Below are 15,211 nucleotides of genomic sequence, written 5' to 3' on the forward strand. Positions count from 1 at the left end.
AACAGATTTACAAGAAAAAAACAAACAAGCCCATTCAAAAGTGGGCAAAGGACATGAACAGACATTTTACAAAAGAAGACATACATGAAGCCAACAAACATATGAAAAAATGCTCATCATCACTGGTCATTAGAGAAATGCAAATCAAAACTACATTGAGATACCATCTCACGCCAGTTAGAATTACGATCATTAAAAAATCTGGAGATAACAGATGCTGGAGAGGATGTGGAGAAATAGGAACACTTTTACACTATTGGTGGGAGTGTAAATTAGTTCAACCATTGTGGAAGACAGTGTGGCAATTCCTCAAGGACCTAGACATAGAAATTCCATTTGACCCAGCAATCCCATTACTGGGTATATATCCAAAGGATTATAAATCGTCCTACTGTAAGGACACATGCACACAAATGTTCATTGCAGCACTGTTTACAATAGCAAAGACCTGGAACCAACCTAAATGCCCATTGATGATAGACTGGACAGGGAAAATGTGGCACATATACACCATGGAATACTATGCAGCCATCAAAAATGATGAGTTTGTGTCCTTTGTAGGGACATGGATGAACCTGGAAACCATCATTCTCAGCAAACTGACACAAGAACAGAAAATCAAACACCGCATGTACTCACTCATAGGTGGGTGTTGAACTATGAGAACACGTGGACACAGGGAGGGGGGCACCACACACTGGGGTCTGTTAGGGGGAAATAGGGGAGGGACAGCAGATGGTGGGGAGTTGGGGAGAGATAGCATGGGGACAAATGCCAGATATAGGTGATGGGGAGGAAGGCAGCACATCACACTGCCATGTGTGCACCTATGCAACAATCTTGCATGTTCTTCACATGTACCCCAAAACTTAAAATGCAATTAAAAAAAAAAAAGATTGTTGTGAGTCCTAAAGAAGCGTATGTGTGTAGTGGAGAAGTCTTGGGGGAATAAATAGCAAGCAATGTGGGGAGGCACAAAACTCCACTCATATTCTCCCACTAAACTGCTTGGGGGAATGGAGAAAATATCTTACAACTGTAGTTGGGGGATGTAAGCAGGAAAAACAAAAAGATAGTGCCCTGAGGGAGGGGGGCAGGATCACCAAAGGAACTTGAAGACTGTAGTGATCTGAGGATAACCGTAGCAGCAATTAAACTGAAACCTGTTTTATTCTGACTCAATTGACTCAAGCGTCATAGAGAAAGCAAGCAGAAAGATGTGCCCATTTCCAGGAATGAAAAGCATTTACCTAAGGCTCTATTTGAGTTCTACAAAAAATGTCCAGCTTTCTACAAAAATAGATAAAGCTATAGAAAAACAAGATAGAAAAAAAGAAAAATCAGTATACTTTCAACAGACAAAGCAATTAACAGAACCAGACTCGGGTATAATGAATATTTAGGAATTACTAGAAAGAAAAATTAAGACTATTGTTATTATTTGATTAAAAATTTTAGTGGAAAGGGGGAAACGTAAGATCAGAGGATAATTTTAGCAGAGATCAAAATGATAAGAAATAATCAAATGGAAATGTTTGAAATGAAAAGCACAATAATAGAGAAAAATAATCCCTCTGATGGGCTTATCAGTGAACTCAACACAGTCAAAGAAAGAACTAGCAAACGTTAAGAGAGTTCAAACGAAATAATCTAAGTCAAAACAAGAAGAATGGAAAAACAGAAGAAAGAAGAAAACAAGCAAACAAAACAAAATAACAGAGCATCTGAAAGCTGGGGGTCAAAATCAAATGGTACAATGTGTGTATAATTACAATGCCAGAAGCAGTAAGAAAAGGGCAAAATAAACGTTTAAATAAATAATGGGTAAAAATTTTCAAAATTAATATAAGACACCAAAGAAGTTCAGCAAACAAGGAACAGGATATATATCAAAAGGCACACACTTAGATATGTCATTTTTTAACTGCTGGAAACCAGAAACAAAAGGAAAATGGATCCATTTTTAAACATATAGATAGACTAAAAGAATGAAAAACTTGAAAATACATAAGAAGCAAATATATAGAAAACATGAAAACACAGATCAAGAAAGCTGAGAAAGCTGTATTAATATGAGCAAAAGTAGACTTCTGAACAAGGAACAGAATGAGGAATTTAGAGGGACATTACACGGCAATGAGAGGACCATTCACCAAGAAGACATAACCATCTTAACAGTGCATGCATTTAACAGCAGAACTTCAAAATGCATTCGGCAAAAACGTATACAATCAAAAGGAGAAATGGAAAAATTCGTAATTATTTTTGGATACATTAATACTCCTCTCTTAGTAATTGATAGAATAAGCAGACAGAAAATCAGTAAGATTAAAGAAGGTTTGAATAACACAGTCAACCAACTTTATCCAATTAACATTTACGGAAAACTCAATCCAACACAATCCATAAATGTGCTTTTATCAGGTTAGACCATATTCTAACTTTTTATTTAAAATAATTTAAATTATAGAAAGTATGTTCTCTGATCATAACAAAGTTAAACAAGAAATCACAGCAGAAAAATGCCTGGAAAATGTCCAAATATTTAAAAATTAATTCAATTATAAATAACCCCATGAACAATATAGGAAACTTCAAGGGAAATTTAAAAGCTTTAACCTGAATTATAAGAAAACAAAACATATCAACATTTTTAGGATACAGTTAAAGAACTTCTTAGTGGGAAATTTATAGTATTAAATACTGACATTGGAAAGACAGAAAATAAGATAGAGAGAAGTTACAAATCCATCATCTAAGCTTCCACCTTAATAAAGTAGAAAACAGGACTAGGAACTCTACAGATATTAAAAGAAAGTAAGAATAAACAACGTTTGCCAGTAAGTTTGACAAACTGGATGCAATAACAAATTACCTGAAAGACAAAAACTACAAAAGCACATTTATGAGGAAACAGAAAACTTGAATAGTCCTATTGTTATGAGATAAATTTGTAATTCAAAACCTTCCTACAAAGAAGTTCAGGGGAAAAAAAATGCCTTTGATTAGTAAGTCTATCAAACATTTAAGGAAATAGTATTAATTCTACAAGCACTTTCGAAAAGTTGAAGCAGAGTGACTACTTCCCAACTCATTTTATGCTAATATCAAAAGAAGACAAACAAAAAGAAGGAAAATTATACACTAATATACTCATTAACAGGAACACACAAAAAGATCCTCATCAAAATCATAGTAAATTAAAATCATAAATGTATTATAAGGATAATGCATCACTTATTCAACATTCAAACATCAATGTCAATCACCATATAGACAGATTAAAGAAGAAAACATATAAACAAAAATGTGTGAGAAGTGTGACAAAATTCAACGCCCATTCACAATTTTTTTTTTTTGCAAACTTGGATAAAAGAAACTTCCTCAACCCCATATAGACTGAAAATTTATAGATAATATAATTCTTAGTGGCGAAAGACTGTTTTCCTTCCAAAATCAGAAAAGACAAAGCAAACTCAAGTTTCTTAAATTCTTAATGTTTCCAAAAACCACGACAAAACTCAGTATTGTCTGTGGAAAGAAAAATCTTCGTTTTAAAGTCCATAATCTAAGACTTATAAACTCAATTGGGTTAAATTACACAGGAAGAAGATAGTTTTGGCACAATGCATTTTCAATTTCTGCCTAATCTCTTAGTGCATATTTCTTTGAGCCCCGTTTCCTGCCTTTGAATATAAAAGTAAATATATCTCTATACAGTGACATAGCATTCATATTCTCCAGTAAACTGATTTTTCAGTCCTGAGTCATGGTGGCTATTTTTATCACTTGCTACAGAATGGCTTAGGTGTACAAATTGTACCTCTTGGGGAAAACTTTTTCTACACATATAATTAATCTAATGCTAACTTGAGTCCATATGGCCAGGAAATAACCCTTATGTAAAAGCCACATGGATGCAAGTTTAGCTTCAATTTGGCAACTGGACAGACACCCGCTTGGCTCTGAATGTAGAATGGAATTTAGTACAGTGAGCAAGTGCTATTTGTAGGCCTGATACTAATCATTTTAACCAATAATCTTTCTAATATCTCCTACCAGACTCAACTCAGTTCCTTTGCTGATTAAAAAAAAAAAGGAAATATTTTTCAGTTCACAAATGCCTTAAAGAGCTATAAAATCACTTTTTCTTACTGCTGAATCACTGCCCTGGAAAAGCTGCAGCAATGCAGTGAAAGTAGCGCTTCCCCTGAGGTTATGTGTTGCCTGTAATTTAATCTGTGCCTCAGCTGTCTTCTTACTAAGGCCTTGGTGGTTCCCTGAATAACTTTCACAGCCTCCTATTTTTCTCTGATGAGGCCATTCACTCAGCTTCCTCATTGTCTACATAGAATCTGCCTAGCAATGTAAAACACAGCCCCTCAGCCACAGACCAAGCTACTGGAAGTTGCAGTTACCCATGCAGGGCAAGCTGTAATACAGCTAGATTGAAACCTTCATCCAGGTCACAGCAGATGAAAGTCAATAGAGTTTCCCTCCAAGGATCTAATAGAAAATTCTATAAGCCACCAATGTCAAATGCCTTGTCCCTACACTAAAGCCCAAAGCCTTAGATCTTAAGCCAAGCATCTACAAACAAATATTTTGCTCAAGAAATTCTACTTTTCTTTCTCCATATGCCTAGTCCATGAACCAAATATTAACATTCCATGAGAAGACTGAATAAAGAGGGGGCAGAGCACCCTTCTTCCCACCTAGGCTCTGAACAAACTGAAGAAGGGGAAAAAAAGTGCAGACTGAGGCCAAGATACCCTTTTTATTACCATTATAGAATATGAGTTTAGGTCTGTTAGCCCCAGATAGGGGAAGATGTGCACATTCTCCCTCATTTGTCACGCTAACAGTGCCCATCCTTGGAAAAGAATAAAATCTGTTTCCTGTAGGGAACTTGCTGGTGAAACAAAGAAGAGGGGAGGTGGGCTATGCATGCCCAGTCTACTCTTCCTAAATTTACTGATTGGCTAAGTCACTCTCTCATCCCATGATAGAAGAAATTAAAGGAGTAGATGTGGAGAGGCCAGGAATAGAGTGTAGCTACCACCATCTAGAAGAAAAAATCAAGTTAGTATCAACATCATTCTCTAAGACACAAAACCTTCAGCAGGAAGAAACAGATAAAGAGCATCTGCTTCGAAAAGGTGAAGAAAAGTTACTATTAGGTTACTAAATTGTTGGCTGATAAAATATCAAAACAAATAAAAATGAATTTATTTTAAAAGTAAATATTTGTTCACAAAGAAAAAAGTATCTTTAAATTACAGCATATATTTTCATAGCTAATAATTAGTCTCAATAAAATATTTGAGTCAATTAGTTGCAGTGGCAAAGCAATTACTTTGTTCCTTGTGAAACAAGAGTTTGAAGTGGTAGATGTCCTTGAATTTGTCCTTCAGAGCCACTCCTCCTAAGAATCACTCGGCAGATATTTGGCTTTTGCTTATTTTAAAATTCTTTCTTACTGCAGAATTTTATCTATAAATTGTAGTGTACTTTTCAAGCTCTAACTAACTTTAATTTTTAGCAATCTTTAGATTTCTTTTGATTTTCCTGCCAAGTAACTCCAAACACACATACTGTCTGCTTAAAAAGAGCCTCTTTTAAAGATGAGTTCATGTCCTTTGCAGGGACATGGATGAAGCTGGAAACCATCATTCTCAGTAAACTGACACAAGAACAGAAAACCAAACACCACATGTTCTCACTCATAAGTGGTTGTTTAACAATGAGAACACATGGACAGAGGGAGGGGAACATCACACATGGGGCCTGTTGGGAGGTGGGGGGACTAGGGGAGGGACAGCAGGGGGTGGGGGATTGGGGAGCGATAGCATTAAGATAAATACCTAATGTAGATGATGGGAGGATGGATGCAGCAAACCACCATGGCATGTGTATACCTATGTAACAATCCTGCACAATCTGCACATGTACCCCAGAACTTAATAAAAAATAAAATAAATTTTAATAAAGAAAAAAAACAGCCTCTTTTAAACTCTAAATACAGTTCGTTAGATTTTGACTAGGCACTGAAGTGATAAAAAGCATCTTCCAATAGCATTGCCATGAAGATTGTCACACATAGGTTCTGCACTCAACAAATAAGATCTACGTATACAGAAAACACAACAACTTATGTGAATATAATTCTGCTTTTGTGGAATGGAAGACAGGATTTACCAACATATTTTGTTCTCTGTGCCTGAAGGGAAACCTAGTTTTAAACTAATCCCAGGTAGATTTTAAATTTAGTGACACGAGAAAGTGGGTAGAGAAAATCACCTTCAGAGAAAGAGACTATTAACTTTCATAGGACCCAGATAAACAGCCATAGATATCAACCCCAAGGAAGAACTGAGAAATAGTGCTTGGGCTAGGTTTTTGCCTTGATTATCAAGCCTTTCTGTCCCATGGAAGAAAGCATTGCAGCAGAATCCTGTCCTAGAATTCTTGTGCAAAAGAAGGTATCATTTGGTGGGAAAAAAAAATCCTAATTATTTGGGTTAAGACGATTTTGTGATTTCTCTTTCTTTTCCAAGCTAGGAAACCAATGTCTTAGAAAATAATTTTAAATCGTCGTTACTAAGGTATGTAATAAAAAATGTAGAATTCTATAAGCTAACATTGAATGGCAAGTCTTACGACATTTCCAAGCCAATTAATAATGAGGATAGATGGTAAAGTTGGGTGCCAGTCTAGGTTTAGATTTTTTTCTTTAGTTTTCTAGGGAGCACAGTAATTCTAACATGTAGAGTGAAGCGATATTCGCAAAGGAGACCCCACCTCCTCCTTTCTTATAATGTTCAAATTACTAAAGCCTGGTCTAAAGAGGTCATTTTATGGAAATATCATGAATATCATTTCTGAGCTTTGTTAATGGAAAAATCACCCTTTATAAAGCTAATTCATAAACAAAAAGGCATAGATTTTATATACAGGAAAAGACATCTACCCAGCATATTCATGTTTATGAAAACAAGAAATTCTTTGAAATTAATTTTTCTTCAAGCTTCATAAGTTCCCAATCCAATTCTTAAGTATGCTTAACATTCAGTTAAGGTCAAAGTGTCTACCAGCCCCTGTAAGGTAGGAAATTGGAAATAGGACACAGGATATTGATTCTCTATCCCTTCCAGACAAAAATCCCAAGGTCACAGTTCTGATTTCTCTTCTTTCTCTAAATATAGTACATGAAACTTACCATGTTTCATGTACTATATTTAGACATAATCCAAAAGTTACCATTCCCATCCTCAAACTGGCTATTACAATCTGTTCCACAAGTTTTCCAGTGGAGGTTTTCACAAGGCACTCTGAACACACAGAGAAGGAGAATTGAAAATAATGCAGGACACTGAAAGTCATCAAGATCACTGCTTGAACGGTCCTTTGAAAGAAAGAGATGTTGGTTGGGCAGAGAGAAACAAGGAATAATCCTGCATGTTCAAAGCTCTTCCAGGCCTTCCTGTGGGCTGCACCCACGGGAGAATAGACATGATATAAGACTAGGTGTTAATCTGGAGTTTTAGTCTAATCTTAAATTCAGCATCAAGACAGTCCAGATTTTATTATTTAATGTGGCAATACACTGGAGGTATTGTGAAGGATTTACAGGGGTTCAGACTATAGTCAGGCCTAAACATTAGAACTGCAGAGGGGACCAAAGCAATGGGTTTGGGAAAGAGCAGGCAAAATATATTTTTTTAAGAATTTAAAGCAATAGGCCAGGCACTGTGGCTCATGCCTGTAATCACAGCACTTTGAGAGCCAAGGTGGGGGATTATCTGAGGTCAGGAGTTTGAGACCAGCCTGGCCAACATGATGAAACCCTGTCTCTACTAAAAATACAAAAATTAGCCAGACATGATGGCATATGCTTGTAATCTCAACTATTCGGGAGGCTGAGGCACAAAAATCACTTGAACCCGGGAGGTGGAGGTTGTAGTGATCTGAGATTGCACCACCGCACTGCAGCCTGGGCAACAGGGAAGGCTCTGTCTCAAAAAAATAAAAAATAAAAAATAAAAAAAAGTTTTTTGTTTTTTTTTTAAATAATTTAAAGCAATAGAATTTTCTTGTTTGGCAACTGCCTTGAAAAACAAAATATAAGATGACTTCCAGGTTTCTGATTTGAGCAACAAGTGGGAGTGGATCATTTGTACAGAAAAGGAATACATTAGAAAAAAATTAGGAGAGAAGGAAATATGTCCACTTTTAGACATGATAAATTTGAAGTAGTTACGGGGCATGGGAGTAAATACATGTAGGAGGCAGTTAGACATATCCATCAGAAAAAATACAGGTTAGAGGAAAACCAACAGCAATAACAAAAACTAACAATAGAGATAACTGAAGACATTTGAATGTTTGATCATATTATAGCTACTCTTTAAAGTACATACGGTTTAATCCTAAAACACCATTTTGACACCAGCTCATTGAATACTGAACTTCTGTGGTCACTAGCATGTAAATGTTTTTCCATTTTTCCATTCATATTTTTATTAACAAAGGAAGTCAAAACCCCAGAACTTTTTAATTTATTAGACTTCCTAACAAATACAATTGTAATTTATATTTTTGTGCCTGATGTTAGCCTAATAATTCAAAGCCCATAATTTCTGATTTTCATGCGATTGTTACCAAAGGGGAGGATGTTACTGGAGGGACGATGGCCCTGTTCCCTCCCCGATCAGGTGTGCCTGAGGTTCTTGGGTCTCACACTCGCCCAAGAATGGGGGAGTGGACCCCGCCAGCGAGGATGAGGTCCTTAGAGTAAATATTGGACCCAAAAAGTTTTATAGAAAAGTGATTTATTTGAGGGGGAGAGAGAGAGAGAGAGGAGTGAGAAGGAGAGAGAGAAGTGAAAAACAGCTCTCACGCTGAGTGAGAAAGATGGAGTCCCTGTAGGCGAAGGTGCAGGGGAATTTAACCTGGGAGTTACTCCAGTCCCATTCGAGGTTTTGTCTATGAGAGGAGTTCCTTCAACCTTCCGCTGGAGTAATTGATCTCTGTTTACGGGCAGTCTATCTTCCCTCGCACTGGAAAGTCAAAGACCTCCAGTCTCTGGGCTGGAGAAGGCGGGGGCAGGTACGGCACCGGGAAGCTCTTGCCTTCGAAACTGCGCCCTCTTGCGGACCCGGGGAGAGAATACATTCCCTCAGGATCATGTAGACAAAGCTAAAGTTACAATTATTTCCCAAATAATAAATACAACATCTACTTAAAATAAGCAGTTTCTTTATCATTCTACTTTAAACTATCATTTGATTTCTCCAATGAGCATGAAAACCCCTGCAGTGTATAGATCAAATCACCATCATTGAAAAACGCAGTATGAGTAAAAATACAAAGTAGAAAATAAAAAGCCACTTCTGACATAAGTATTTTGTGTTGACTTCCTCTGACCAATTCAATCATATTTAAGAATGTGATACATATAGCTCAAAAATCTGAACAGATTATATTTTCCTTTTCACACAGTGAAAATAGACTTTTTATGTCAATAATAATGCTTGCTAAAAATAATTCAAAAGTACATACAAATATAAAGAAGAAATCAAGTCATTTGGTCTCCACCAATTTAAGCAACACCTCGTTTGCTTACATGTTGGTCATTCAGTCATGCATCTTTATATGTATACACATGCATATGCATTTAAATGAATATTAATATCCCTACTGTATATTTTAATAGTATCTCATGCATTCAATTTTTATCATACCTACCTTCCCTATCTTCTCTACCTACCTCCACAAGAGTATCCTACCCCACGTGCTTGCTCACTTGAAAGGGAACCATGTTAAATATCTAATTCCTTCTTATTTTTCTCTGTATTCTTATAATCCTATGTAAACCACCAATTATCAATTATGGAATGACTGGTACAATTCTAATTTACCTTTTTAAAGGTTGCCTAATATTCTCTAGTGTGGCTATTCACTAGTTACTCAGCTGTTCCACTCTTGATGTCACACACTTTGCTTCCAATTCTTAGTCACCAGAACAAAGCTGGAACAACATTCTTTTGCGTATGTCATTAAAATTTGGTGCATTTATTTCTATGTACTAGATTTCCAGTTGTGAAATTGCTGGTTTAAATGATGTATGCATTATTAAATTTTAATACATGTTGACAAACTGTCTGCCAAAAATGTTGAAACACTTTCTATCAGTAATGTAAGAGGGTGCCAGGTGTCTATCCCCCAATTCTTTCCATCAGAGTTATTTGTAATTTCGGTCAGATTGATAGATATAATAGTTCATTGTCACTTTAATCTGTGTTTTACTGTTAGAGAATTTGAGACTATTTATATTTTGTTGGCCATTTAAACCTGCACATTTTTGTACTGTTTATTGATAGACTTTGCTACTTCTTCCTTTGGTTATTTTTATTTTCTTGTCAATTTGTTAGAAATTTCTATAAATAAAAACCCTTCATCTGTTATCAGTATTACAAGCAACTATCATTAGAGCTCTCTCTTATTCCTTAACATTTCTTAGGGTATAAATTGTCAATCAAATATTTTTACTTTTTTAGATAATCATAGTTGTCTAATTTTATTTTCTAGTATCTGGATTTCTAGCCTGGATTTGGTTTTCACCTACCTTCTTACCCTTGCAGGATTCTAGAATTAGATTTTGCAAGATTCTTTTTTAAAAAATTTTCTTATCTTTCCATCCTTTTTTCTTTCTTTCTTTTTTTTTTTTTTTTTTTTTTTTTTTTGGTGTATACTGGGAAATAAATCTATTTTATGTCCTTTTGGGTGGTAGCTTGTTGTTTCTGGATAATTGGTTAAATACTCTTAATTTTTTCACTGGATGTTTATTATGATTTTTGTATTAGATCTTACATATCATATGATCCTATGTGTTTTTGAGAAATTAAGACATTCACAATATTTTGCTAGGCCTTTCTTGACTTTTAAACTGATTTTTTATTGAGAGTTTTACCCAAGACCTTTCAGATTTAACTAGGCTTCAGATGTAACTGAAGTCTCATTGACAGTTACACTTAAATCTTAATACTAAAAAACTAAAATTTTAAATCTTAATGTTCTTTCTACTAGTAGTTTTTTAGTAGGAAAAAAGTAGTTAGAAAGATAAATTATCAGGAAACTAAATCTAATGCTCTAAGCCTCCATCCTCAAATAGCAAGTCCATTTATTCGTGGAGTCTCTGTCCTCCACGTATTTGTGGATATCACCAAGGAAAGTCTAACACAGTTGTCACAGCGAATACTTCTTACGTACTGCTCATGTGGATTCTGAGCCTACAGTCTACCTCTCTTGCTACTTCAGTGCTTTTTAAGCCAGAACTCTACTTCCAATAGCTAAGCCACCGATACTACTTTAAAACTGGACTATCTAGAAAACAGCAGGTCCTCCTGATGCCTGCAGAACATTAAGAAGAATGTTCTTACATCTGTGTATGCAAAATTAGAAGGGAGACAGAGGAAGAAAAATGAGATAACCCACAAGATAACTTGGGATCTAAAGTGAAGCAGAAGCTACAGAAATAGCTGTTTAAATTCACGCGTGCTGTTATTTTCCTTCCAAAAGCACATACTTCTCATCAGGATGTCTAGGTAAGTAGTGCTTTCAATATCAGCTGCCATGTTATCTACCAAACAACTATGTACTTGAGCCCTGCAGCTGAACCCAGCAGCCTACGTCAGAATTCATCCTCTTCCTATGGAAAACTTATTCTCACTAGTGTCTCAGTAATTTGGCTTCTATCAACTCTATAACCAACCCCACAAATCCATTTTATACATCTGAATTCCAATGGTAAAAGAATTTTTTTCTTCTCAGTGATCTCATAAGGCCAATTTAAAAACCACAGATGGACAGGAGATACAGGAGGGATAGAGAAGCCCAGACTGAGAAATGAACCTCAATACTGGCCTGCCTATCACACCCTATGACACATGTAGCAAAGGACCTAGGTTTAAAATGTTCACTTTGAGCTAATTGACCAGCACTAGAAATTCCTATTTAAATTACCAGTAGGGTTAGCAGTATTAGGCTCTTTAATATGGTTCTGGACAAAAAGCTTATTTTTTTTTTTTAAGTCAATAGATTTCTTTGGATAGGAAATTCAGACTATGGAAGAAATCTCACTGTCCCAAAGAACTTCTATGCATCTTTTTTGATTGGATCAAATAATGCCATGCAGGTTCTTCTTTCTGAGTCATATTCTCTTTAAATAAAAGTATTTTTACAGTTCATTCACCATTTATTTATAATTTATAAATAATCATTAGTAGAAAACAAATCAGAGGAACAATCATGTACATAAGTTATACTGATATAAGATGTTCCCATGAACTCACTGTTGATTTGAAATATTTTCAGTAGAAAAGAATCTACTATTATAAAGGGCAAAGTGAGTTACTTGTTTATCTATGATCTAAAGGTCACAGTTCAAGATCAGTTCCTTATGCTAGCACTTTATTGTTTTGTCCATAGTCGAAGATAATTAAACCATTTCTCTAAAGAGTTAATATGGCTCTGTTGTTGAATATGGCTTATAATCATTTTACCATCTTAAACACATAGATATTATTCAAAATGGAAGTACATCTGAATAGTGTTTTAGGCCTCTTTTGATGCATTTTGACTGATTTATTTTTTAATTAACCTCATAAGACTTTGCTTTTGAAAGTCTGTATAATAGGCGTAAAGGAAAAAGGAAAAGCAGGATTGATGTACACCACTCTGGCAAAACCAAAGCAAGTTTAAAAAGTAAGAAAAGAAATGATGATATCAGCTCCTAGTATCTGAAATAGCCTAGTTATTTCCCTTTCCTTCATCTTTGTTTTATTTTCATCAGCATCTACAAGCTGTTTGCAACTGCTGCAAAAACATCCTGAAATAGTGTCAAAAGAAATCTTTCCAATAGAAGGAAAACTTGCTTAAACTAAGTATCAGGTTGCTTCACTTTTTGGAATGCTTCATTCCCTCTTGGCTTTGAAGAAATTGTTTTCCACCATTCAGGAAATTTAATAGGTGTTTAATTTAATGGATGTCATGTTGTCCTCCAATAACCTCACGCCTTCATTTTTGTAGCTAACCTTACCAATAAAACCACCTGAGCACCTCAGCTAAACATTCATTTAGCACATCACAAATCCAGCAGACCTTGACTACCTTCCCAGCAAGGCAAATAAATATGTTAAAGGACCATCCTAATGTTCTCATTTTGAAAGTCAAGAAACATTTAGTTTAATGGCCAACTAATTTATCATACTATAAGGGTGTATGCCCTCTGGAACCCCCAACTAACTCCTGCTTGCCCTCCAGGAAAAAAGGAGAATGAAAGCTGGCACAAGCGTATCTCAGTTATCAGAAATTAGCTCAATATTATGTCACATCAGATAAATGTCAAGAATTCATGCAATTTCATCCTGGTATTTCTGCAGTTCTGACTCCATCAGCACTGTATTCAGCTCTTCTCCTGAGGGCAAGCCAGGGTTCTGGGACTTCATTAATAGAAATATCTTAGTTCTCTGAGTGAGCCTATTGACATACTAGGTGGTACTAGGGACATGCCCAGGGTAGAGCTTTTATCATTCAGGATCTCATCATGAGACAGAAACCATGCCAGTCATTTCAACAGGTATAACTTAATATAAAGAACTTGATAAAAGTTGGTCAACTACTAAAAGGGGTTAACAAAACACTACAGTGCTTTGGAGGCAGCATCTTCAGGAAGCAGCATCTTCAGGAAACAGCTACCACTCAGTGGCAGACAGACTTTAAGTTGACCCCCCGAAGAGCTATACCCTTGTTTAATCCACTCTTCTTGAGTATAGGTAAAACCAATGACTTGCTTCTAACCAATATTATATGGAAAACAGAGATGTAACACATTTGATTATGTTATGCTATGTAAAAATTTCATCTTAACAGACTATAGCAAGAGATTTCTCTTCTGGCTTTGAAGCAGCAAATAGCCATTTGTGAATGGCCTATGGGAAGGGCCACACGTCAAAGGACTGCTGTTGACCTCTAGGACCTGAGGGTGGCCTCCAACCAGCATTAAGTTGGATACTGGGACCCTGAGTCATGCAGCCATAAGGAAACAAATCCTAAAAAAAATCTTGAATGAGCTTGGAAAATGATTCTTCCTCAGTGAAGTCTCCAGGTGAGAACATATCCCAGCTGACACCTGACTGTAGCCTACTGAGACCCACAGCAGAAAATCCAGCTAAATTATGCCCAGGTTCCTACCCCTTGGACACTGTGAGATAATAAATAAATATTAAGATGCTACATCGTCAGTAATTTGTTTGGGGCAGTAGAAAATTAATACATATTCCTAGAGCTGATAAAAATGTAAACAAAGAAAATCTTAGAACTTAGAAGAGATGGTCCCCATTTAAGGTTGAGACAGAATTCTATGGAAATAATGAGCTACTGAAGAAATGATACCCACTGCTCTGATCAAGAAGAAACTTGCTGAAGACCACTCACCACCACAGAATCATGCAAGCCACTGCCACCTCCAGAATACATAGCATCCTGAGGCTTGCTACCGCTCAGTAAAAACAAAAAGTAGAGAAGTCTCCTCACCCTGTCTTAGCCTTGCTGTCTCCTTCTAGTGTCTTCTTTCAGCAAAGCCTAACTCATACCAGCTAAACAAGAATAAAAACTGAGGGTCCAACTTTATTATTACAAAATAGGCAAGAGAGTATGTGTTTTCAGCTGAGAGCAATAAAATAATAACTTACACAGAGTCTATAGTTAAACTCCTAAGATCACCTTCATTGAAGGCCATATATCCTGACAGAGGAAGAAGACACAGTATAAGGGAAAGGGAAATTTTTTACATTTTGAGGTCAGAGTTGAAAGTCAGTGGATAAAGAGTAGAACCCTTTTCATTTCCTAAAAAGTTACTGAATAAAAAGCAAAAGAGGGAAGACCTGGCTTTAGTGCTCTTGTTTTCTAGCTCACATGCTTCACTCGAAGATTCAGCATTTCAAAGTTGCAAGGTAACTCATCACATGATGCCCAGAGTGTCTGTAAATTCTAACAACATTTTATGATTGAATTCTACAAGTTTTCTTTGTCTTATGATTTTGCTCATCACTTGACTTTTTAAAACTGCATCCAGGTCTTTTAAACATGCAAATTCTATTATCAGCCATTTTAAAAATGGCATCAACATGATTAGCATTTTATTTTCCTT

The sequence above is a fragment of the Aotus nancymaae genome, unplaced genomic scaffold (assembly GCF_030222135.1).
Source record: "Aotus nancymaae isolate 86718 unplaced genomic scaffold, 86718_ANA_hifiasm-v0.15.2.pri h1tg000008l, whole genome shotgun sequence".
Taxonomy (NCBI): Eukaryota; Metazoa; Chordata; class Mammalia; order Primates; family Aotidae; genus Aotus; species Aotus nancymaae.